At 44.2% G+C, this 23,225-nt stretch overlaps 1 long non-coding RNA gene and 1 other non-coding gene across 2 annotated transcripts in view; one reads left to right on the forward strand and one right to left on the reverse strand.

Moving 5' to 3' along the window:
• Positions 1–16,002: 16,002 nt before the first annotated feature.
• The window catches only part of LOC118972967 (uncharacterized), a 29,659-nt gene continuing 22,436 nt past the window's right edge, over positions 16,003–23,225 (reverse strand). The window contains exons 2-3 of the long non-coding RNA XR_012130329.1: positions 20,546–20,856; positions 16,003–18,294 (exon numbers count right to left, since the gene is read on the reverse strand). This is a non-coding gene — a long non-coding RNA (uncharacterized lncRNA). The remainder of the gene's footprint in view (positions 18,295–20,545; positions 20,857–23,225) is intronic.
• Positions 16,496–16,568, forward strand: TRNAV-CAC (transfer RNA valine (anticodon CAC)). Its single transcript has one exon. It is a non-coding gene; the product is annotated as a tRNA-Val (tRNA).

Below are 23,225 nucleotides of genomic sequence, written 5' to 3' on the forward strand. Positions count from 1 at the left end.
CTTTAAGAAAATGAGATCTTAATATTAAAAGGACTAAAAGCTAAACTTTGCTAACAACTCTGTAACCTTCTTTATTTGCCTTTGAAGTACTTTATTGTCATTCTAGTTAATTGGATAAGGATTACTTCATGGCAAACTATAATCCTATTTAAGCAAGTGCCAAAGAAACTTTCTTCTGACAACTTCCCAAAATCAAATTCAAAAAGGTACTTTTACCTCTAGTTAACTCTGATATTTTCCAGAGGGTCCCTGGAACATGTCAGAAGAACTTTTTCTTATTGGAGAAAATATTTGGCTAATTTAACTTATTTATCTGATATATAATTACCTGCTTAATTACCTAAAAAGCACTGTCAAAAAGAATAATGCTAAACTTTGTTACTGAATGTTTTGTGTTACAGAAATATCAGAATTTCCTTATGTCAACTGTCTTACAGTAAGCTCTCATCAGATCTTTAACCATTGTCATTTGTAAGTCTTTTATTATTTATAGTCACTGTTTTATTACTCTTAAGCTAGTAAAAAACTAGATTTCAACAGAACAGGTATTAGTTACATAGGATTAAGTAAACTAAGGAAGATAATTTTGTGGCTTTTTGTTTCAAATGTTGTTGATAAAGTGTTTTAAGCTTTTTCTCTTAAGCTGACAACAGTTTAGTAAATGACCATACCTTTATAAGCAGAATTGAAATATTTATCTTTATCTCTACCTGGTCGCTCCAGAATTTAAAAACTCTCAATGAGTATTTTTATATTTCATGGCAGTATTTGCATCAGTTCAATAAGAACCTGCTTTCCTTGTAAGAGGACCAATTAAAGACACAGATAATACTACCAAGGCTTTTACTGGAATGTCATACCTGAGAGACACATGCATAAAGCTCAGATATGAACAGTTTTAAGGAAGTAAGGTTGACTTTATATAGCCAACAAAGCCCCTTGGAAGAACTGGCCTGGTACCTTGCTTACAGGGTTCCCAGCAGCCTTACAGGTGAGTAAGGAAAGTCACTTTCTGGCAGGCGCAGGAACCTCAGGATGTCTTGGGGACCTCGAGAAGAAGGAATTCAACCAAATCTACAGGTACTGCAGGCACAACATGATGGCAAGTCTTACTTGGCTTTCTGGCCTTGAGAGGCCTTTAAAAGTTCAATCTGAAATTCCTTACAATGTTCCAGCAAAGCACATTTAAAAAAGCCTATGTAATCAATTACTCTTCTTGCTGCACTTAGGCAAATCAGAGCCAAGTAGTAATTATTTTCTTAATCTGGCTACTTCTTGTAAAAATAAAGGTGATTTTAGAGAAAAGTATTGTTTCAATAATGCATCTTATCTATACTATATCCTAATACTAATCATTGAGATATAAACTTAATCCAGAATTCCAGTTCCCCATAATGGCCTGGCTAATGCCCCTACTGGGCCCCTTAATAACAGTTTGTAGTTTACTCTTAGTTGTCCCTTGTGTCCCCAGGTTCCTCCAACAGCAGCTAACCCAGATGACCCGTGCTGCCACCAACAACATGTTACTTCACCGTTATGCACCTCTTCCCACTGAACCCCCTCCTTCAGCCTAATTCCAGCCTCAAACCACCACGACGCCCCTTGTCAGCCAGAAATAGCCAGATTGAGTCATCACCCATTATGACCAAAGGGCTGGAATGTTAGGCTGGAGGAAGGAAAAACAAGGACATGCAAACAGAACAGAGATGCCATAGGGAGAGAACAGACCAGACCCCAAAGTCCATGCCTTATATGGAAAGGGGACAGCTCTTCCTGAATTCCATCCTTCTGATGTGCCAACTAAGACCCGGATGTCAGTCTCCTCCCTCTTGGAAGGATAAAAGTTTCTAGTTGTCTATTATGTCACCTTTAGCCAATCATACCTCTCCACACCCTCTAGGATAGCTTGCCCACTCCTCCCCCTCCTAATCCCTTATAAGTCCCCACCTCCCTGACTGGGTATGACTTCCTTGGCCTGTGTTCCAGGCTGTGGAACATCACCTGGGAGTGGCATTCAAATAAACTACCTGGCCCTTTGTTGCCTCTCTTCACCTGCTTATTTTGGCTAAAATTTATCTTACGCTGGACACTCAACGGTCACTTCCCAGGTTCCAAAGGGACATTTAAGTTGACCATGAAGGGGAAACTCACCAAATCGAAGGCCGGTGTTGGGCGAGAAGACAAGCGACTGGGGAAGTGGACAGTGAGCCTATGGAGGAGGATCAGGCAGTGAGGGTTCCCAAAGCAGCTCAGGTTCCCGGAGGAAGAGCAAAGTCAATGGGAGAACCTCATCCAAAGTCACAGCATCAATGAAAGGGTATCTCGCCATGACCCTCCTTACCCAGAATGACTCAGGAGACATGGGCCCATGTAAGAGATTTTATTATCCGAAGGAGAAGGTGGCTGCCCCAGAGGGAGGGGGGAGAAAGAGAGAGAGAGAGAGAGCAGGGGGACAGAGAGAGAGAGAGACAAAGAGAGAGAGGGCAGCAGGACAGAGAGACAGAGAGCGACAGAGAGAGAGAGAGAGAGAGAGAGAGAGAGACAGAGACAGAGACAGAGACAGAGACAGAGACAGAGACAGAGACAGAGACAGAGAGCGAGCAGCAGCATGGTGCCTTTTATTGTGGTAGATCCCTGGCCTGTTGCCTTGGGGGAAGGTTGGGATGTTTAGAGATAAGGCAGGGTAAACCCAGTCAAGCCCCAGGCAAGCCCAGGCATAATTCTCACCTGCTCAGGTGCTTGGGACCATGGGGCAAATGGAGGATAAATTACTATATTCTTACACTAATAAAAACTGATTTAAAGACAAGCGCTTGTGAAAATCGGGCATACTAAAACTTCCAGAATATCTAATAAAAAATATTAAGCCTTAATGCTAATTTAAGTTAAAGTGAAACGGAAATGTCCTTATAGTTATCAGCTGCCAAAATTTACTTAGTCATTTAAATTGATGTTACCTGTTAAACACTTCAAGAAGATGCTTAAAGAAAAGCTTGACTTTGTCTAATGTTTAGTAAAAATTTTGTAAGTAATCTAGCATGGTTGCTAAAAACAAACAAGTATAGCAAATAAACATCTTAATTAAAAAAATAATAATACTATATTAATGTATAACAGTTATATATATGCAAACAGCCTGAGAATTTTTGTGGTAACCAAAATTCTTAAAGTTTGCCAAGTTGTATAGACGTATTTTGTGCCTAATGAGAAATTGTGCTGTAAAACACATTCCCAAAAAATGATAATATACTTTCATAGATGTATCAATCTGAAGAATGCTAGTGTAAGTTTACAGTGGCCTATTTTTCAGTGTTCACTGAAAGTTAAAGTATCAAATGGTTTTAAGTTCTAATGAAAACAACTTAATATAATAAGGAAAATATTTCTGTATGCTAAAGATGTGTGTTTTAATAAGGGAAAGTAGAAAGAATGGAAATTCGTTTTGTTGAGGGTCAAAGAAGGTAATTGTTCTAAAGTACAGCTATTTATTTAAAGGGGGAGAACACTGTAAAAGGAAAGTTGGAGAAAGCTTGTGGAAAAATTGATATAGTTATGCTATGTGAAATGAAAGCAAGTAAGTCTTGATATTAAGTACACAGCAAAATTAGAATTTTGTTTTCAGCTAAAAAGACAAAGTTTTCTTAAACTGTTAGTCTGCTCTTAATGTTGAAAGATTGCAAAAGGTTTTCTAATTGTTTTATCAAAATAGTTTCTCATGCTTTAAGTCTCAATGAATTGTCTGAGGATTTAAGAAAATGAGATTTTAATATCAAAAGTCTAAAAGTTATACTTTGCTAACAACCGTGTAAACTTCTGTATCTGCCTTTGAAGAATTTTGTTGTCTTTCTAGTTAGATACCTATAATCTTATTTAAGCAAATGCCAAAGAAACTTTCTTTTGACAACTTTCCAAAATCAAATTCAAAAAGGTGCTTTTACCTCTAGTTAACTCTGATATTTTCCAGAGGGCCCCTGGAATATGTCAGAAGAATTTTTTCTCCTCATCGGGAAAAATATTTGGCTAATTTGGCTTATTTATCTGATATATATTTACGTAGAAAGCACTGTCAAAAGGAATGATGCTAAACTTTGTTACTGAATGTTTTATGTTACAGAGATATCCAAATTTTCTTTTGTCAATTATCTTATGTAAGATCTCATCAAGTCTTTAACCATTGTCATTTGTAAGTTTTTTGTCATTTAAAGTCACTGTTTTATTACTCCTAAGCTAGTAAAGAACTAGATTTCAGCAGAACAAGTATTAGTTACATAGGATTCAGTAAACCAAAGATGATTTTGTAGCTTTTTGTTTCAAATGTTGCTGACAAAATGTTTTAAGCTTTTTCTCTTAAGCTGACTGACAGTGCTCCAGTTTAACTCTCCTGTATGCTAAAGAATTTTTTTCAGCTGTATAGTATCACTCATAAAGCAGGCTTTTCATATAATTCTACAGGCCGAGCTCTAATTGAACATCACCATCTTACTCTTAAGCATTATTTATTAAAACAAAAAGGGAGAGTACTGCCTGATATGATAAAATTAACTGTAAATCAATGATTAATACATGCTTTACATGTCCTTAATTTTGTTATTTTAAAGGGCCACAATCAGCTATGGAAGTGCATTTTTCTGACAATATTTCTTTTTCTAAAACAACAGCAATTCCTGTATGGTGGTCTCCAATAGGCTCTTCACAATGGTATAAAGGTCATATTAGGGTGTGGGACAAAGGGTTTGTTTGTGTCATTACAGAGGATCAATGCTTGATCTGGCTGCCTAGAAAGCAGATCAAGATATGCTATAAGGAGGAACTCCCAGCAACATCGCCATCTGAGACCGCTGTCCCAGGTGATGTCCCTCAGCCAGTCTGTCACTGGAGTGAGGATCCCTACATGATAATGAGGTTTTTTATTCTAATCTCTATGCACATATACATAACCCAGGCCTGTACTATTACTGCTAGTGTTGGATTCTCCCAGAGGAGGACGCCGCCCCAAATCACTCATGAAAGGCATCTCTTGATGCAATAAGCAAGAGGAATTTATTCAGGAACCAGCTAGCTGGGGTCCAAGTTAGCCCGATGCAGCGGGTCTCAACAAGGACCCTGAGCACACAAAGCCAGAAGGTTTTATAGCATTTTCAAAGGGGGCAACATTTTCCACAATCACAATACAGTGTTTTTTCATAGACACATAAATCTTTGCCTGGGGCCACATCATGGGGTCTGGTTAGATAAGATTACCTTCGGAATGTTTAGGGTGGTTCTAGCAAGATAAGCTTGGTGTGTATGATTAACTGATTTGAGGTCAGCTAATTAAAGGTCACTACATTTAACACTGGCTGACTAACTTGTTTTTCAAGATTCTAATAATTTTCCTCCTTCTAGGTTAGGGGGTGGTATTTAAGCCTTTAAGATGGCTGTACTTATGCTAACTTTTGATTCTTCAGATCCTACACTAGTATTAGCAATCCTCCGTACGTCAGCCGGGGAGTAGTACTTCATTGTATCTCCACTTGTTCAACTCCTGTAGGCCTGGTGATTTGGAAAAAGGATGGTAATGAAATATATAGACAGAAAGATAGAGGAAAACTTGGTTGGGATAATGCTACTGATCAGTCTAAAAGAGACAATGCCCGCTATGATATTTATAAAACAGTTTTAACCCAGAATGATATTGGCAATTATTCTTGTGAAAAATTCCAGAAGGGAAGCACTGATCAAATATATAAAAGTAGTTATGTTTATTTGGATATTTCACTAACCCCAGAGAATGAGTATTCTTCACCCAATATGTGGTTGCAATTGGCTAATCAAGGGCTTAACAAGACATCTTTTTGTATAGCAGGCGATTCCTCTATTAGTGGAATCTTAAAGAAGAATTTGATAGGTGTAGGACTCCCTTTTTCAGTGTTTACTAATATTTCTGGAATAAATATTACTTTAGCCCCCAAGATTCTTACTCAAAAAATTCAATTGAATTTAACAGTTAGCACCACTATAATTCCTAGTTGTATATGTATTAATTGTACTAATATACCTTCTTACTGAAATTCTACTATCCATGTAAAATGGCCATATGGATATAGACTCCAAAATGGCTGGGTGTTTTTGTGTGATAACAAAACCTACCAATCCTTTTCCTCACATTATCAAGGCATTTGTAGTATAGGACGTATTCTCCCATTCTTATAGATCATCCTAGATTTAAACACCGAAGAGTGACCCAAGCCCTGCCTCCAGATTGTAATGACAACTTGAAATTGTTGGACTCCATTGCCATTACAGTCACAGCTGCGTTTGTATTGCCTGTACCAGGACTCGTAAGAATGCAGAAGGAAATATCTAAGCTGGCTTGTGCCTACAGCAAAACTACAAATCTCATTGCTTCCATACTGTCAGAACTTAATCAGGAACTTGGAAAAGTTCAAGTGGCAATGCTCCAGAATCATGCTACCATAGACTATTTGTTGCTGAAAGAACATTTAGGCAGTGAACAATTTCCTGGAATGTGTTGTTTTAATATATCTGGTTTTTCACATACAATTCAAAACCAGTTGGATGATATTCACCATATTATTGGTAAGTTTTCACAAATGCCTGGATTATCACACTGGTTTTCTTGGTTTCATTGGATATGGCCAATACTTATAGGTTTACTTCTATTATGCATTTGTCTTCCAGTTCTTATAATGTGGGCATGTCATTTCATTACCAGTCTTTTGAAGCCTATTCACATTTATGCTATTTTTCAAGAAATAATGCCTAAACAATGATTGTTCATGAGAGTCCGTTCAATGAACTTTTGTACTTTATGATTTTTATGATTGTAGCTAGGTGCAGGAATATGAGAAGAGCATCAATCTACTTCAAACACCTCTTTTTCCCATATACTATCTCCCAGTATGGCCCCAGAGGATGGCTGGTTAGCCAGAGATGGGTAAGATTCCTCATGGGAGGAACAACCTAAGACAGGCACAGTCACAGGGGGCCAACAGGTGAAGGCAAGGAGGCCAACTGAGGCGAGGCTTGGAACCTCATCCCCCTATTTATCCTATTTATGTGAGGCATTCTCTACTGCTTTCGCCTAGTTAAGTTGATGCCAAGATCTAAAAACGGACTTCTCGCTTATATTGCACCTACTGTTTTGGTGTTCTTTAATTTAAAAATGAGGGGGAAATATGGGATTAATGGGCTTAATCAAGTAATATAGAAATCAAATGTATGAAGATATGTGACTTGATCGTCTCTCCTACAACTTCTGATGTTTGGTCAAGGACAGAGTGATTAAAGCCATAAGAAGCTCCTACAGCTAGTGACCACCCTCACATGGTTTTGGTGTCCTTAAGGAGTGTCCCGCCCTTGGGCTGGACTCAAGGATAGATAATGATCATGTGCTGAACTCCCTACTCAGATTTCTTCAAATGTTCATTTACTCAATAAATATGAGGAGTGCCTTCTTGGCATCACTCTTGAGCTATTAGGCCTTGAGTCCTCTGCCTGGTCCATTAGGTCTTTGATATCTCATTGCGTTGCCTTCTTAATCTGTGGGTCGGAGCCAGGGAGGAGGCCAACATGGGACCCTTAAGGATAAAACATGATGACTGTCAAACCACATGTGCAAGGAGATCTAGGAGCTTCAAGCCAGGTGAGGACAAGCTCAAAGCTGCCCAACACCAAAGGCAAGTGAAAAAACCCAGAGCAGCACCCAGGTGGGGAAAATTCCTATTAGGTCGTCCAAGGACTGGAGCTGAATTCTCAGCAAAAACAATGAAAAAGAGGACACTATTAGGGGCTAGAGCAATATAATTTCCCACCCACCACGCACCACTAATCTCTGATCCAATAACTTGCAAGGGAAAGTGAGTAAAGACCTTCGGAGAAAAGCAGCAGAGCCGAACTAAAGGAGACGCACCAGGTAACTTTTCAGACGGAGCTTAAACGATCCCAAAGGAATGCGGAAAATGACAGAAGTTATGAGGAGCTGTGGATAGATGAAATGTGTGGTTAAATCAAGTAAACGTTACTGTCCAAGCAATGATAATGCCTCTGATTTAAAATACAGGCTGAAATAAAATTAAGGCCAATAACTCAAAAATCAGGATGAGAGTGAATGGACTTAAGATGTTCCAAAGTTCTAGCATTGTCTAGGAAATATAAAAAGGTCTAATTTATCAGAATCTTTTGCACAGATTTTATAGAATACAGAATATTTTATTGGGGTATAGAGATGTGCATATACCCCCCACAATAAAATCAAGAGTTAAAACAATTTTTCTTTTTGAAGATTCTCTATTTTGAAAGAGAATTAACTTTATTTTTGTAGTTACAAATGTAAATGTAAACAGTAGACAGTGAAATGTGATAAATGTATAAGCCCTTGTAACTATCAGCCAGATGAATGTATAGAATATTTCCATCCATGTAGGAAGTTGCCCTTCTCTTCTGATACTTCGTGCAAATGGAACCACACTGAAGTATCAGATGAGTTCATTAACATAGATATGCTTTCAATGTTCAAAATTAGTTTTTGAAAGACGTCTTTGCAGAACATACTGTTTGGGGGGTTTATCCATGTGATTGCCTCATCCTTAGTTTAGTTGATTTTACTGCGGACTGTTGATATGCAAATACACAAAGATTTGCACATCACTTCTGTTGAGGGGCATTTGGATTTTATCCAGTTTTTGCCAAGTATACATGGTTTGCTATGAACGTTTTTGTAGAAGCCTCTTTGGATGTATGCATTCATTTTTCTTGGGAAGTAAGTAGAATATTACTAGGTAACAGTGTAGGTATATTTTAACTTTATATGGAACTGCCAAATATTAGGGAAGTGGGTGTGCTAAATTACATTCCAGTTCCTATCACACAGCAATGCCCTACACACTCTCACAGGGAAGGGTGAGAGAAAACGACTGAAAAAATCTATTTTTCTAGGTATTCCGTCCTCACTTCATTCCAAATACCTAATTGCATATATTAGGTATTGGAGGTGGCTGTGGTCATGATATGGAAAATACTGAAAAAAACCTGGGCTGGATCACTGATGGAAAAACCAAGCAGCACTCGGAGGTCTTGGAGTGTTGGGGTTTTATTTCATACCGGCTGGCTCAGAGCGGAGTAATCTCCCAAAAAGTCTGAGCTCTGAACAAAGGCAAAGGGAGTAATATGTATCTTTCTGCTTCCATATCTGTAACATTCCTACGTGCACAGCAAGCGAGCAAGCAATGGAGGAGGGAGTTAGGGAGTGAACCATGGGAACCAGTGCTTGGCAGAGCAGGAAACCGAGGGAGTGTTTTTTTATTTGTGTTGAGGAGGGGTCGAAACAGAGGGGAGCCACCTGCTAGCCCTGGTAAATTGCTGTTCTTGTAAATCTTTCCCTCTGATGCCCCGTTAAACACTTTGTTTTGGGGGCATCATCTCCGTGGTTTATGACAGGGTCACAGTGGTTCTGCATATACATGAGCTGTATGGAGGAAACATGTTCCCTGATAAAGTTAATGAGCCAGTTAAATATGCAGGGTCCCACTAATAGTCTACGGAACAGCAGAATTGCTGGCCCAGCAAGGCCAGTTAGAAGAGTTGTTATCCATGGATTCTATTCAAACCATGCCTGGAACTACGACTTTTTATTTTCTAACATGTTATTCCTACACTGAATGTTTTCTTTTACTTTGGCTAGAGAGCTCCGAACTATGCCAGACTTATTTGCACAAAAAACAACAATTTTCTCCAAGGGCTACACATAAGCCTCCCTGTGACATGAACAGGAGGTCCAGTCTTCTACGATTTTGTAACACTACTTCAGCCAGGAAATCAATTTGATTTTGCAGCTGAATCATGGTGGTTTCAAGCTGCTCTAATTGATTAAGTTCCTCTGTTTATTAGAGCCGCTGTGCCTACTGCAGCTGATCCAGCTACACTGAGCCCAACTAGAGCAGGGATCAGCAAAGGGGCAGCCTGTTCTGCCTAGGAAATCTCACAGGGGAAAGGAGTAAGCTCCTTTCAGGCCCACCATGCACTTTGTAACTTTTGTGCAATTAAACATTACAGAAAGGTACTTTGGAAATGCACGCTGAGACTTGAGTCCAGCTAGCAGAGAAGGGTAAGCACAGTAAAACAACTTAATGATTTCCCAATAGACAATAGAAAGGGCAACTTTTTGAGGAATAGTCCAGTCCAGGGGTGCAACAGCAGAGAGTCCAATGCCTAGAATAAAAGACACCACTCCGACGAGAGCCAGGATCCACGGCGCTCAGGTGTCCATTAGTCAGAGGGCAAACGTCGGAGACAGAGAGGATCTGGAGCTCTGGCTGGGCCTCTCACTGATATGCTCCCTCTTCTGGGCCCTTTTCACTCTGGAATGACAGACCCCCGGAGTGATGCCTGCAACCCTGAGGGCAGTAGAAGTAGTTAGAACAACTGTGGGCCAGTCCACTGAGGTTGAGGGGGTCCTTTTTCCAATCTTTAACCCATACTGAGTCTCCAGCCTGGAAGGAATGTACTGGGATTCCTAGAGTGATCAGAGCTCTACGGTGTATTGTTGTACTTTATTTAGGGTGGCTCCCAAGGCTTGGAGCTGTTCTCTTGCTCCCTTATCTCCTAGTTGATGTACGTTCCCTGGGATGCCTCCTAGACATGGGGGAGGGCGTCTATACACTAATTCAAAAGGGGAAAAAACCTTGAGTTCCAGGTGTGTGGTGAGCACGCAGGAGAGCCAGGGGCAGTAAATCTGGCCACAGGAAGCCAGTTTCTTGGCAAAATTTAGCTAGATTCCTTTGAGGGTGGGATTCATTCACTCTAATTTCCCTGAACTCTGTGGCCTGTACACAGTGTGAAGTTTCCAGGTAAGATTGAGGGATTTAGTTAACATTTGCACTACATCTGCTTCAAAGGCAGGCCCATTGTCACTGTGGATTGTGGACGGTAGGCCAAACCAGGGCACAATTTCTCTCAGGAGGACTTTGGCTACCTCCTGGCTCTGTTCTGTTCTGGTTGGGAAGGCTTTGACCCAGCCAGAGTTATGTACACACTATTACTAGGAGGTATCTGAGTCCCCTGCTTGGCTGGACATCCGTGAAGTCTATCTCAAGGTCTTCAAAGGGGGCAACTCCTACTCTTTGGACACCAGGTGGGAGTGGTGGTGCAGATCAAGCATTATTTCTGGCACAAGTCACACACTGTCTACTCACTGCTCAGCATAGTGCTGGCAACTGGCTGATGTAGTATTGCTTTTTGAGGGGGGCCTCTGGTGCAGTTTTTCCTATGTGGGTGAGCTGGTGGTATTTGCTGACTAGTTGCCTCCCAGTTGCAGTTGTGTGGCAAAGATACGTCTGTCTGGAAACATCCACCATCTGTTTTCAGTTAAAATGTGTCCTTCCATTGTGGCCTAATTCTTTCTCTTTCTCGTCTACCTGGGTGGAGGGGCCTCCACCAGGGGTGTCAGGGCCATAGTGAGGGAAGGAGCTCTCCTGCCTCCTTACTGGCTGCTGCTTTGGTAGCTTCATCTGCCATTCGATTCCCCTGTCCTATAGGGTTATTTTCCTTTTGATGTTCTTTGCAATGTAGAATTGCTACCTTTATTATGTAGGAAGAGATTGAAGGGCCTTTTTATATCTGGTAGGCCTAGGGCTGGTGCCTGTTCTGAAGCAGTTTTTATTTCCAGGAAGGTGGCTCTTGCCTCTTTTGTCCAGACAGGGGCTTTCAGTCTGGCCTCCACAGGAGGTTGCAGAGGGGCCTTGTTCTGGTTGGGAAGGCTTTGGGAAGGATTGCTGAGAATCTGGCAATCCAGATTTTTGCAGAACCCAGCAGCTCCTAGGAAGTCTCACATGCCCCCCTCGTCCTGGGCTGGGGCAAGGAGTTAATTACCTTTTCCTTCTCTGGCCTCAGTGCCCTTTCTCCTTGGTTGAGGAGGAAGCCTAAGTACTAGACTTGCTATTGGCAGATTTGTGCCTTTTTTTATGAGGCTTGGTATCCCGAGTCTGACAGGAGTTGCAGGAGGGCCTTTGTGCCTTTTGCACAATTTTCCTGGGTGTCACTGGCAAAGATGAGGTCCTCTATGTACCGCAGGAGGGCGCAGCATATGGCATCTCTCAAAAAGCTGGCAATGTCTGTAATCAATGCCTCTCCAAAGAGAGTGCGTGAGTTCTTGAACTCTTGTGGAAGCCACGTCCATGTTAACTGCATCTGCCGCCCCATATCCAGTTCAGTCCATTCAAAGGCAAATAAGAGCTGGCTTTGAGGGGCCAGCCAGAGGAGGAGAAAGGCATCTTTAAGTCTGGGCAAGTGAACTATTTGGCAGACTCGGGGATCTGACTGAGGAGGGTGTACGGGTTTGGAACCACTGGGTGTAAAGGAACAGTCACTCTATTAATGGCTCACAGGTCTTGAAACAGACAGGTACTCTCCTCCTGGCTTTTTGACTCGTAGAAGTGGGGTGTTCCAGGGTGACTGACACTCATTTAGATTGCCTGCCTCTCTGAGTCTGATTAGGTGTTCCTGGATGCCTGCCCTCGCCTCTTGTGAGAGGGGATACTGCCGCTGTCTTTGCGGCTCTGAGAATAGTTGTAGTCTTTTTCTCCAAAGGGGGCTACAGAGAAAGTGACCACAGAGTGTTCTGCCCTTGTGTCAACTATAAAAGTCATATTTTGGCCCCTCCCTTTCAATTTGAGTGTGGGCTCATTGGGGCTGAGTACAAGAGAGCCCAGTCCTTGTCAATCTGAGTCTGCTCCTGCCAGGCCAGTGAGCCTTTCCCTGTGGGGCTCCTCCCGGCAGTGACTGGGCCTCGGGGCTTTGCCTTATTTGGGGCATTCATTCTTCCAATGCTCCCTTTTTTTACAGTAAACACAGTGATCCCTGACTAGGGGGGTCCTGGACTTCCCCCCTCTAGGTGGCTGGCTTCTCTCTGCCTTCTGCCCATCTCTCTCTTTCAGAGCAGCTGCCAGGAGACTTGCCTTTTTCTTTATTTTTCTTTCAGCCTGTCTGTCGGCCTAACCTTCTCCATTTAGATATATTTTGTTGGCAATTTCAGTCATCACAGCGAAGCCCTCAAGCTTTTGGAGCTTTCATCTGATGTCTGGGGCAGCTTGGGCTACAAATGAGGTGTTTACCATCTGCTGCCTCCCTGGTGACTCAGGGTCGAAAGGCATGTAGATGTGATAAGTTTCACAGTCTTTCATAATAGTCCCCAGGAAACTCTCCTGGTTGTTGAGTGACTGAAGAAACTTTAGTCATGTTCATAGGCTTTTTGGACCCAGCTTTGATCCCCTGGAGGAGGGCTTCCTGATATTGGTGGATCTGGTGCTGTGCCTCAGGAGTGGTGAAGTCTCTCTTGGGGTGCTCCTCGGGGACAGCAATTTCAGCCTATGCACCCTGACCAAGGACCCCAGCTGCCTCTTCTCTTCCATTGTGAATAGGGTGTGGAGAAGCTGTTGACAGTTTTTTAGGTTGACTGATGGATTTGGAAGAGGGATTACATAAGATCAACCAGAGCTTCTGGCTTTTCTGATGGGGTGTCAGTTGTGGAGAAGGGTTGAATAGTAAAACATGGACTGGCTGGGCTGGATGGTCTCATACTTATTATATCTTTTAGGCCCTGCATGTCTTGCACTGGCATCTGAAGGACACCTGCTCCCGGCTGAGGGTGCAGTCTGGCTGTTGGTTTGGGGGATAGTGGCTTCACTGGTTCTGGAGTTGTCAGGGAGGCTGAGGGTGGCAGGGCACCAGGGACCGGGGCTGGGTGCTGATGGCCTTGGAGGCACATAAGGTGGGAGCAATATTAGCTCTTCCTCCAGGTCACCAGTAAAAATTTGCAGAGGCTCAGACTTCTGTTGATTCTTTGCAGGTTTCTTTGTTGAGGCAACTAAGACCCTACCCTGTCCTTGCCTGTTGCAAGTGAATTGCACCCAAGGGGGAAGAGTCTTTGCAATTTCTAACCAAGAATTAAAGTATGGGGACTGATTAGAATGTTCTGGATCTCTAGGGATGACCCACCAGGCTCAGTGGATTGTTGGGACATCTAGGGTTCCTTCTGGAGGCCACCCTACACTAAAGGTGGGCAATACAGATTCACACAGGGTTTTCAACCTGCCAGGAGTTAATTTTACTCTGTTTTCTGAAAATCCCTTTCTGAAATTCTTGATCACAGTGTCAAGGACAGTGGGTTTACTGTGCCCTGACCCCATGATGTATTCGTGGACGGTGCTGTGACAACAGACAAGGGAGGGGTGCCTCCTCCAGAGAGGAGACCAGTCAGATGTCCGTCTGTTCACACTACTTGCAGAGACTTTGGCCAGCTTGGACAAAGGTGCCCCCCGTATAAGTCCTGGCCAGGTCAGCTGAGGCTGAATCACCGATATACCATGCTGGCTGACTGCAAAAGCAGATGAGGGCCCACTCATATTCCGTAGTGCAGGCTGTGGAATCACAGATTCAGTGCAGATTGAATGACTTAAGCCGCCCTGCACAATCACTCACACACTCAGACCAGAGTTTAAACATTCCTCCTGCCAGGAAATGTGACCTGTGAGACTTCTAAGAAGTCTCCGAGAGGTGATCAGGCTCCCCTTCCACCCCAACGGGTGTGACTGACTGGGTCAGGTGCTCCAGGACCTTACCGGATTCAACGTGGGAACCAGGTCCTCATATGCCAAGCCTCCTTGAGTCCGGCGGGAACAGCGGAGCGGGGCTGGCCCAGGGCGACCGGGTGGGAGACTGTGGAAAGGTCAGGCAGGGCGCGCCTTCTCCGTTGTGATCTCCGGTTCCATCACCGCCATTGCCCCAAAACGGTGGCAACAAAGGGCCAGCACGGTTCGGTTTCCCAGTCAGGAAACCAAATGTTATGGAAAATACTAGAAAAACCCTGGACTGGATCACTGATGGAAAAACCAGGCAGCACTTGGAGGGCTTGGAGTGTTGAGGCTTTATTTCACACCAGAGGGCTCAGAGGGGATTAATCTCCCAAAAAGTCTGCGCTCCGAACAAAGGCAAAGGGAGTAATCGATATCTTTCTTCTTCTGTATCTGTAATATTCCTACATGCACAGAAAGCCAGCAGGCAAGGGGGAGGGATATTAGGGAGTGAACCATGGGAACCGGTGCTCAGCGGAGCAGAAAACCAAGGGAGTGTTTTTGTGTGTGTGTGTGTGTTGAGGAGGGGTCGAGACAGAGGGGAGCCACCCTCTAGCCCTCGTAAATTGCTGTCCTCATAAATCTTTCCCAATCAGTCACACCCAAGGCGTCACCACCATCCTGTTCAGATCTGGCAGCAAAGACCTAGACAGGTACTCCAAGGCAGCCCACCCAAGTCTCAGATTCATAAAGGCCGGTAGGAATAGATGCCCGTGAAATGAGGGTCAGGTGACCCGTTCCCACCCCAGTCATGGTTGTGCCACACTTCAACTCTGGGCCACTTAAAGTGGGTTTCTTGCGCTTGCTCTCCACCCCTCCGTTATATGGCCAGGATTTTAATGGACTCTCAGATGGTGCTGCGAGGGGAGAGGGCGCAGGGCAGGCTCATCGAAGCAGAGCGGAGGGAGGGTAGTGCGGGTTCGACTGCTCCTAGGTGGATTTCGTTTGCCGAGGGCGCAGCGCTCCGGCAGCCGCCGCCGCCGCCGGGAAAGGGGCCCTGGTGGCACCCCCAAAGGGGGTCACCGCGGCTCAGACGCACCCAACCCGTCGGCTCCTGCAGGCTCCGCGAGCGGGGACTTCTCGGGAGTTGCAGTCTCTTCTCCCGAGAGATCGCTGGTGCCTCCAGTGCCTATTAATATTATTATTATTATTATTGGTATCATTAACCTACAATTACATGAGGAACATTATGTTTACTAGACTCCCCCCTTCACCAAGTCCCCCCACAAACCCCATTACAGTCACTGTCCATCAGCGTAGTAAGATGCTGTAGAATCACTACTTGTCTTCTCTGTGTTGTACAGCCCTCCCCTTGCCTTCCCCCACCTTATACATGCTAATCTTAATGCCCCTTTCTTTCCCCCGGCCCCTTATCCCTCCCTTCCCACCCAACCTCCCCAGTCCCTTTCCCTTTGGTAACTGTTAGTCCATTCTTCGGTTCTGTTACTCTGCTGCTGTTTTGTTCCTTCAGTTTTTGCTTTGTTCTTACACTCCACAGATGAGTGAAATCATTTGATACTTGTCTTTCTCCACCTGGCTTATTTCACTGAGTGTAATATCCTCTAGCTCCAGCCATGTTGTTGCAAATAGTAGGATTTGTTTTCTTATGGCTGAATAATATTCCACTGTGTATATGTACCACATCTTCTTTATCCATTAATCTACTGATGGGCACTTAGGTTGCTTCCATTTCTTGGCTATTGTAAATAGCACTGTGATAAACATAGGGGTGCACCTGTCTTTTTCAAACTGGGCCGCTGTATTCTTAGCCTCCAGTGCCTTTTACAGTTAAACACGGAAGTAGCCAGAACCCCTGAGGTGTCACCTGAGACTTTCAGGATCGACAGTTAGAGAACAAACCCTCTTATGTTTCTGTAGTGTAGTGGTTATCACATTCGCCTCACACGCGACAGGTCCCCGGTTCAAAACCGGGCGGAAACAGTCTCCTTTTCCCGACGTTGACGTTCATCTTTAAAGCGACAAGAGCCCTACGGAGCGGAGCTGTGTTTTCTATCCACAAGGAGCAGCGGGTGGACTTCCATTGCTACCTGACAGCTCACTGAGCCCTCCAGGCCTGGCACCCTTTGTTCACTCTCGCTCACACTGCTGGCCGGGCCACCGCCACCGAGTCGGCTGCAGGTGCCCTTCAGATCCAGAAATCTCCCCGCCTTTCATGCAGCGCGCAAATCTCCACAGGCCCCAGGTATTATAGCGCTGAAAAACAACAGGTTCTTCCCTCTGAAGCACATTTGTCTTTCCTCCATCCCAGCGCCCTTGCTGAACAGCTGGGTTTGCGAGAACAGAACCAAAGAAGACAGACCCAATTCAGCACCTGGGGCTCCAGCCAAAGACACACGCAGGAAGACTTTTGTGCTCCACTCTGAGCTGGCGGGGCCCGTAAAGGCACCCAAACGCGTGCCCTTCTCTGGGGAGCCCCTTGAGCCAGCTCGGAGGTCAGGAAGGACACGAGCTCCGTCCTCACCTTCCTCCTGAGGAAACCCAGGTTCGGAGAGAGCGCGCGTCCGTGCCTCTGTGGCACACAGCGATAGAGCCCGACTAGAATGGCACACAGGCCAGTCACCTGGTGGTCTGGCCTCCAGCCCAGAGCCTCCCAAGGCTGGAAGAGGTGACAGGTGAAGTGCGGCTGGTGAAGCCACTGGTCTCTAAGCCTTCTCCGTTCTGCCAAGGAGCCTAACGTCTCCCTTTCAGAGTTTTCAACTACTAAGAATCAGGAACTTGAGTTCCAGCCACTCCTTACAAACAAACAAGCAAACTTTGAAACGCATGCAAAAGTTGGAAGATGACACACTACCCATTATTAACCGAAGCGCACCAGTTACTATGTTCCCATATTTGTTTCTCACTGTCTCTTCAAATATATGAATTGGTCGCCATTTGAAGGGAACATGAAGACATCACAAGATCATCGTTTAGGCCACTGTTGCTCCTTTGCTTTGGCAATGTCCCTCAAAACCAGCCTCCGAGGGGCCTTTCCTCGAAGGCCATGGGAGCGCCTCCTATTCTGTGGAGGAGGCCCTTCTTCAGCTCCTTCAGGAACCCACCTGTCCCCTCAGGCTGTAGAGAAGCTTGGGGGCAGTTTTTCTTGTCTCTGCCCCCTAGCGCAGTCCAGTCGCGTCCCGTGCTCGCAGGAGTGCGATCAGGCTGTCCTGCCCCAGCACCAGCTGCCCTCCCGACTCCTGGTTGTTTTTAGGGGCAGTTGTCATCTTGGGTCAAGTCAGCCTGAGCTCCGGAAACACCTACCTCGGGAGAGACCGTTTCGAGAAGTGCAGCCACCCCCTTGTCTCCTGACTGGCTCTCCGTGCCCTGCAGGGGTGGAAAGCGTCCTGACCCAACAAAAGTGTGAAGAATCCTTTCCTGTGGTGATAGGATGAGTTGAGCCGGTGGGAAATGCACTGAAGGGAAGGGAAGAGTTCTCAAGAGTTTTACAGGATTGTCCGCCTCAGCGCTGGCAGGTAGGTGGCTGACTCTTGTCTTGTCCTGACATTGACCTTGTCCCAGCTCCAGTCTGACTTCCAGCAGTCACAGGCATCCTGATGTGCGGTGTGCATTCGGTTGTGCCTCTCCCCAACGTCTGGATGTCACAGAGCTTCTATCTCCAGGATGCTACTGATGGGGGTTTTTCCTTGCACTTCCTTTCTTGCTGAATCTGTAACTCAAGGTTGGAGGGGAGGAGAAGTAAAGGTTTAGCGGTAGGCAAATTACTAGTCTCAGTGCTAGGTCCCAGAAATACAATTCAAGTTGGTAATAAGGGTGAATCTTGGATACTTTTAAACACTAAAAAATTTTAATCATCGACATACGGTGGCATGAAAAGTGTTTATGTCATATACTTCTAAAGATGACTCCTTGTATGCATCAGACCGGTTTAATAATTTTCATCTAAAAGCTACTTTATGTTGTCTTCCTAAGCACCTAATGAATGCTCAGTGATTGAAATGCATTCTCATTAGAGGTCCTGGACAGCTGAAGAAGAGAAGAAAGTGGGTAAGATTGGGAATGGCCTAGAGCATGAGGGTCAGAGACAGGCAGACAGACAGACACAGAGCCACACTTGGGGTGGAACATGAGAGGCAGAGAGAGAGAGAGAGAGAGAGAGAGAGAGAGAGAGAGAGAGAGAAAGCTTAAGGACCTTACTGAGTGTGTCAAAGCCACAGAGCTCATTTTTGCTCTTGAGATTAAACAGAAGGGAAGGTAAGCCAGTAGCTCTAAGATCCAGGACTTCACAAGATGCATTCTGTTGGATCCATTGGTTTGTCCCAAATGAGATAATGTTTGCAGAAATAGCCAAACACTGTCAAGGAGTCATTTAGAGATAGCTGTCAGCATGCTAATACAGCCTCGTATAGGAGGGAGACCTGTCATTATATTGTGTGTGTCCAATGAAGGCAAAAATGCAATTCATAAAGGAAAGGGAATGGGGCTACATCAAACTAAAAAGCTTCTGTACAACAAAGGACACCATCAGCAGGAAAAAAAGGCAAACTGCAGTATGGGAGAATATATTCATAAAAGATTCATAATAAGGGGTTAACATCCAAAGTATATAAAGAACTCATACACCTCAACACCAAAGAAACAAAATAACCTGATTTAAAATGGGTGGCAGAGCTGAACAGACATTTCTCCAAAGAAGAAATACAGATGGCCAACAGGCACATGAGAAGATACTCCACATCGCTAACCATCAGGGAAATACAAGTTGAAACTACAATGTGATGTCACCTCACATCAATTAGAATGGCCACTATCCAAAAGACAAGAAATAACAGGTGTTGGCGAGGATGTGGAGTGATAGGAACCCTCCTACACTGTTGATGGTGGGAGGGTAAATTGGTACAACCACTGTGAAAATCAGTATAGGGGTCCCTCAAAAAACTAAAAAGAGAACTACCACTGGACCCAGTAATTCCACTTATACAAATTTTCCCAAAGAAAACAAAATCTCTGATTCAAAAAGACATATGCACCTGTATGTTTATCACAGCATTATTTACAATAGCCAAGATATGGAAGCAATATGAGTGTCCATCAATAAATAGATGGATAAATAAAAGTGGTATGTGTACACAATGGAATACTATTCAGCCATAAAAAAGGAAATCCTGCTTTTGCAACAACATGGGTGGACCTAGAGGGTATTATGCTCAGTGAAATAAGCCAGGTGGAGAAAGACAAATACCATATGATTTCACTTATTTGTGGAATCTAAAACAAAACAAAATGAAATGAACAAAACAGCAGTAGACTCATAGACACAGAGAAGGGACTGGTGGTTACCATGTGGGAGGGGTTAGGGTGGGGGAGTAGGGAGCATGCAGTGGATAAAGGGGCACAAAAATTCTTAATCATAGTATAAGCTGGTCACAGGGATAGTCATACATCATGGAGAATATAGCCAATGATTCTGTAACACCTTCTCATGTTGACAGATAGTAACCATACTAGTGGGGGATCAGGATTTAATAATATAGGTAACTGCTGAACCATGGTACTGTCTATTTGAAATCAATATAAGATTGTAGGAGAGAAGATTAAAGATGGCAGTGTGAGAGGTGAGACAGAGGCCTCCTCCCAAAACCACATATTATACAAAAATATAATTAATACAACTGATCCTGAAAGAGCAACAGGAGAGAAGGCTGCACCAGATGGCATACACTTGAAGGAAAGAACAGACCTCATGGAACAGGGTAACATACCAAAGCTGTGATCTGCCAGGACCCAAGCCTTTCCCCCCCTCAGCTCAATGGTGGGAGGAAGAGAAACGAAGCGTGGAGGGAGTAGAGGCCTAGGGCTGCTGAACACCCAGCCCTGGAGATCTGCTCTGGGAAAACCAACCTACATTGCATGGTGCTCTGGAGATTAGTGGGGTTGGAAAACTAAAACAGGTGGAATACCTGGAGAGACTGAGATTCCAGCCACTTGTGGAAAACAGGGATCCACATCTGGCTGTTGGGGACCACCTTTGTCTTCTCACATGTTTGTAGGCAGAATGGGAAAGCACCTTCCCCCATGTCTGAATGCAGCATGGGAAAGCATCAGCTTGAGAACAACCGGTGCAGTCCTTGGAAGTTATCTGTCCACATAAACATATCTTGTCCTTGAAGACGAGCCAAGACTCCTCACTCTGAAAATAGGGAGACCTTGAAGATGTGTGGAAACACTGCTCCTGCTTCTGGCTATGCCCTTCCCCCACTTGCCGATGTGGCTGGAATGGAGAACAAATAACATTCTGTTTATGCATTCCATGAGCAACTGACAGGAACCCTGCTGTAGCTCAGTTGGTGGAGCATGGACTCAACCTCAGAGTCGTGAGTTCGAGCTGAACTGGAGCAGCTGAGGCAAGCAAGAGGGCTAGTGGCTGGTGACATGAAGGAGTGGCAGCCCTCCCCAGCTAGCTCAGTCGGTAGAGCATGAGACTCTTACTCTCAGAGTTGTGAGTTCAAGCCCAACTAGGAGCAGCAGAGAGCGTCAGCCCTCCCAATTCTTTCTGTCTTTCTTTATTTTCTTCGCCCCCCTTCCGCACTTCAGGACCTGCTCACTATGCGCGGCCGGACCGCGTCATCTGGCTGCTCTGGGACAAAAGAAAGGTGGGCAGCATCAGAGACTTCCTAACAGTGAGAGGGCTGCTAAAGGGAAAGGATTGCACAGAGCTTACTGCTCAGGGGAAAGGATAGGTGGACAAAATTGTCCAGGTGCACTCTGCCTAGCAGGTTGGGAACTTTCAGGAGCTTCATGCACTCCATACCACTGGCTGACTACACAGCTCCAAGGATCCCTACCATGATACACAGACTGCTGCACCTTCCTCCCTGCCAGGCCACCCCGGCTCACAAACTGGCAGCCTCTGCCCTGATATCAGGTCAGCCAGAGGGAGGTCCCTAATATGGCAGCTACGAATGCAAAGTATAGAGGCTTAAACCTGTGTGCTCGACCCACTGGTTCTGGCAGTGGAGAAAGGCACTGCAGCTGGGAAGCAGGAAACAGCTCTTTCCTCCACCCAGGCACCAGCACTGCTCCCTGTGACCCTGACATTGCTCTAGGGGCTGAGCAGCTCCAGAGAGAAGAGCTTCTGGGCACTAGAGGTCACCACATAAAAATATGAAACATCAAGTGAAACTGAACTCAGCAATCTTCCTGAAAGAGATTTCAAAATAAAAATCATAAACATCAAACTCTACTACAAAGCCACAGTAATCAAGACAATTTGGTACTGGCACAAGAACAGACCCATAGACTGGTGGAACAGAATAGAGAGCCTAGATATAAACCCAAGTACATATGGTCAATTAATACACAATAAAGGAGCCATGGATATACAATGGGGGAAATGACAGCCTTTTCAACAGCTGGTGTTGGCAAAACTGGACAGCTACATGTAAGAGAATGAAACTGGATTATTGTCTAACCCCATACATGAAAGTAAACTGAAAATGGATCAAAGACCTGAATGTAAGTCATGAAACCATAAAACTCTTAGAAAAAATCATAGGCAAAAATCTCTTGGACATAAACATGAGCAACTTCTTCATGAACATATCTCTCTGGGCAAGGAAAACAAAAGGAAAAATGAACAGGTAGGAGTATATCAAACTAAAAAGCTTCTGTACAGCAAAGGAACCATCAGTAAAACAAAAAGACATCCTACAGCATGGGAGTATATATTCATAAATGACACATCCAAAAATGGGTTGACATCCAAAATATATAAAGAGCTCATGCACCTCAACAAGCAAAAATCAAATAAGGCAATTAAAAAATGGGCTGAACAGATACTTCTCCAAAGAAGAAATTCAGATGACCAACAGGCACATTAAAATATGCTCTATATCGCTAATCATCAGAGAAATGCAAATTAAAACCAAAATGAGATATCACCTCACATGAGTTAGGATGGCCAACATCCAAAAGACAAACAACAACAAATGCTGGCGAGGATGTGGAGAAAGGGGAACCCTCCTACACTGCTGGTGGGAATGTAAATTAGTTCAACCATTGTGGAAAGCAGTGTGGAGTTCCTCTAAAAACTAAAAATAGAAATACCATTTGACCCAGTAATTCCACTCTAAGGAATTTACCCCAAGAATGCAGGATCCCAGTTTGAAAAGATATATGCACCCCTCTGTTTATTGCAGCACTCTTTAAAATAGCCAAGAAATGGAAGCAACCTAAGTGTCCATCAGTAGATGAATGGATAAAGAAGAAGTGGTACGTATACACAATGGAATATTATTCAGCCAAAGAAGAAAACAAATCTTACCACTTGCAACAACATGGATGGAGCTAGAGGGTGTTATGCTCAGTGAAATAAGCCAGGTGGAGAAAGACAAATATCACATGATTTCACTCATCTGTGGAGTATAAGAACAAAGCAAAAACTGAAGGAACAAAATAGCAGCAGAATCACAGAACCCATGAATGGACTAACAGTTACCAAAGGGAAAGGGACTGGGGAGGGTGGGTGGGAAGAGAGGGATAAGGAGGAAAAAGAGGCATTATGATTAGCACACATAATGTAGTGAGGTGACACAGGAAAGGCAGTATATACAGAGAAGACAAGTAATGATTCTATAGCAT

Source organism: Manis javanica, chromosome 4, assembly GCF_040802235.1.
Source record: "Manis javanica isolate MJ-LG chromosome 4, MJ_LKY, whole genome shotgun sequence".
Taxonomy (NCBI): Eukaryota; Metazoa; Chordata; class Mammalia; order Pholidota; family Manidae; genus Manis; species Manis javanica.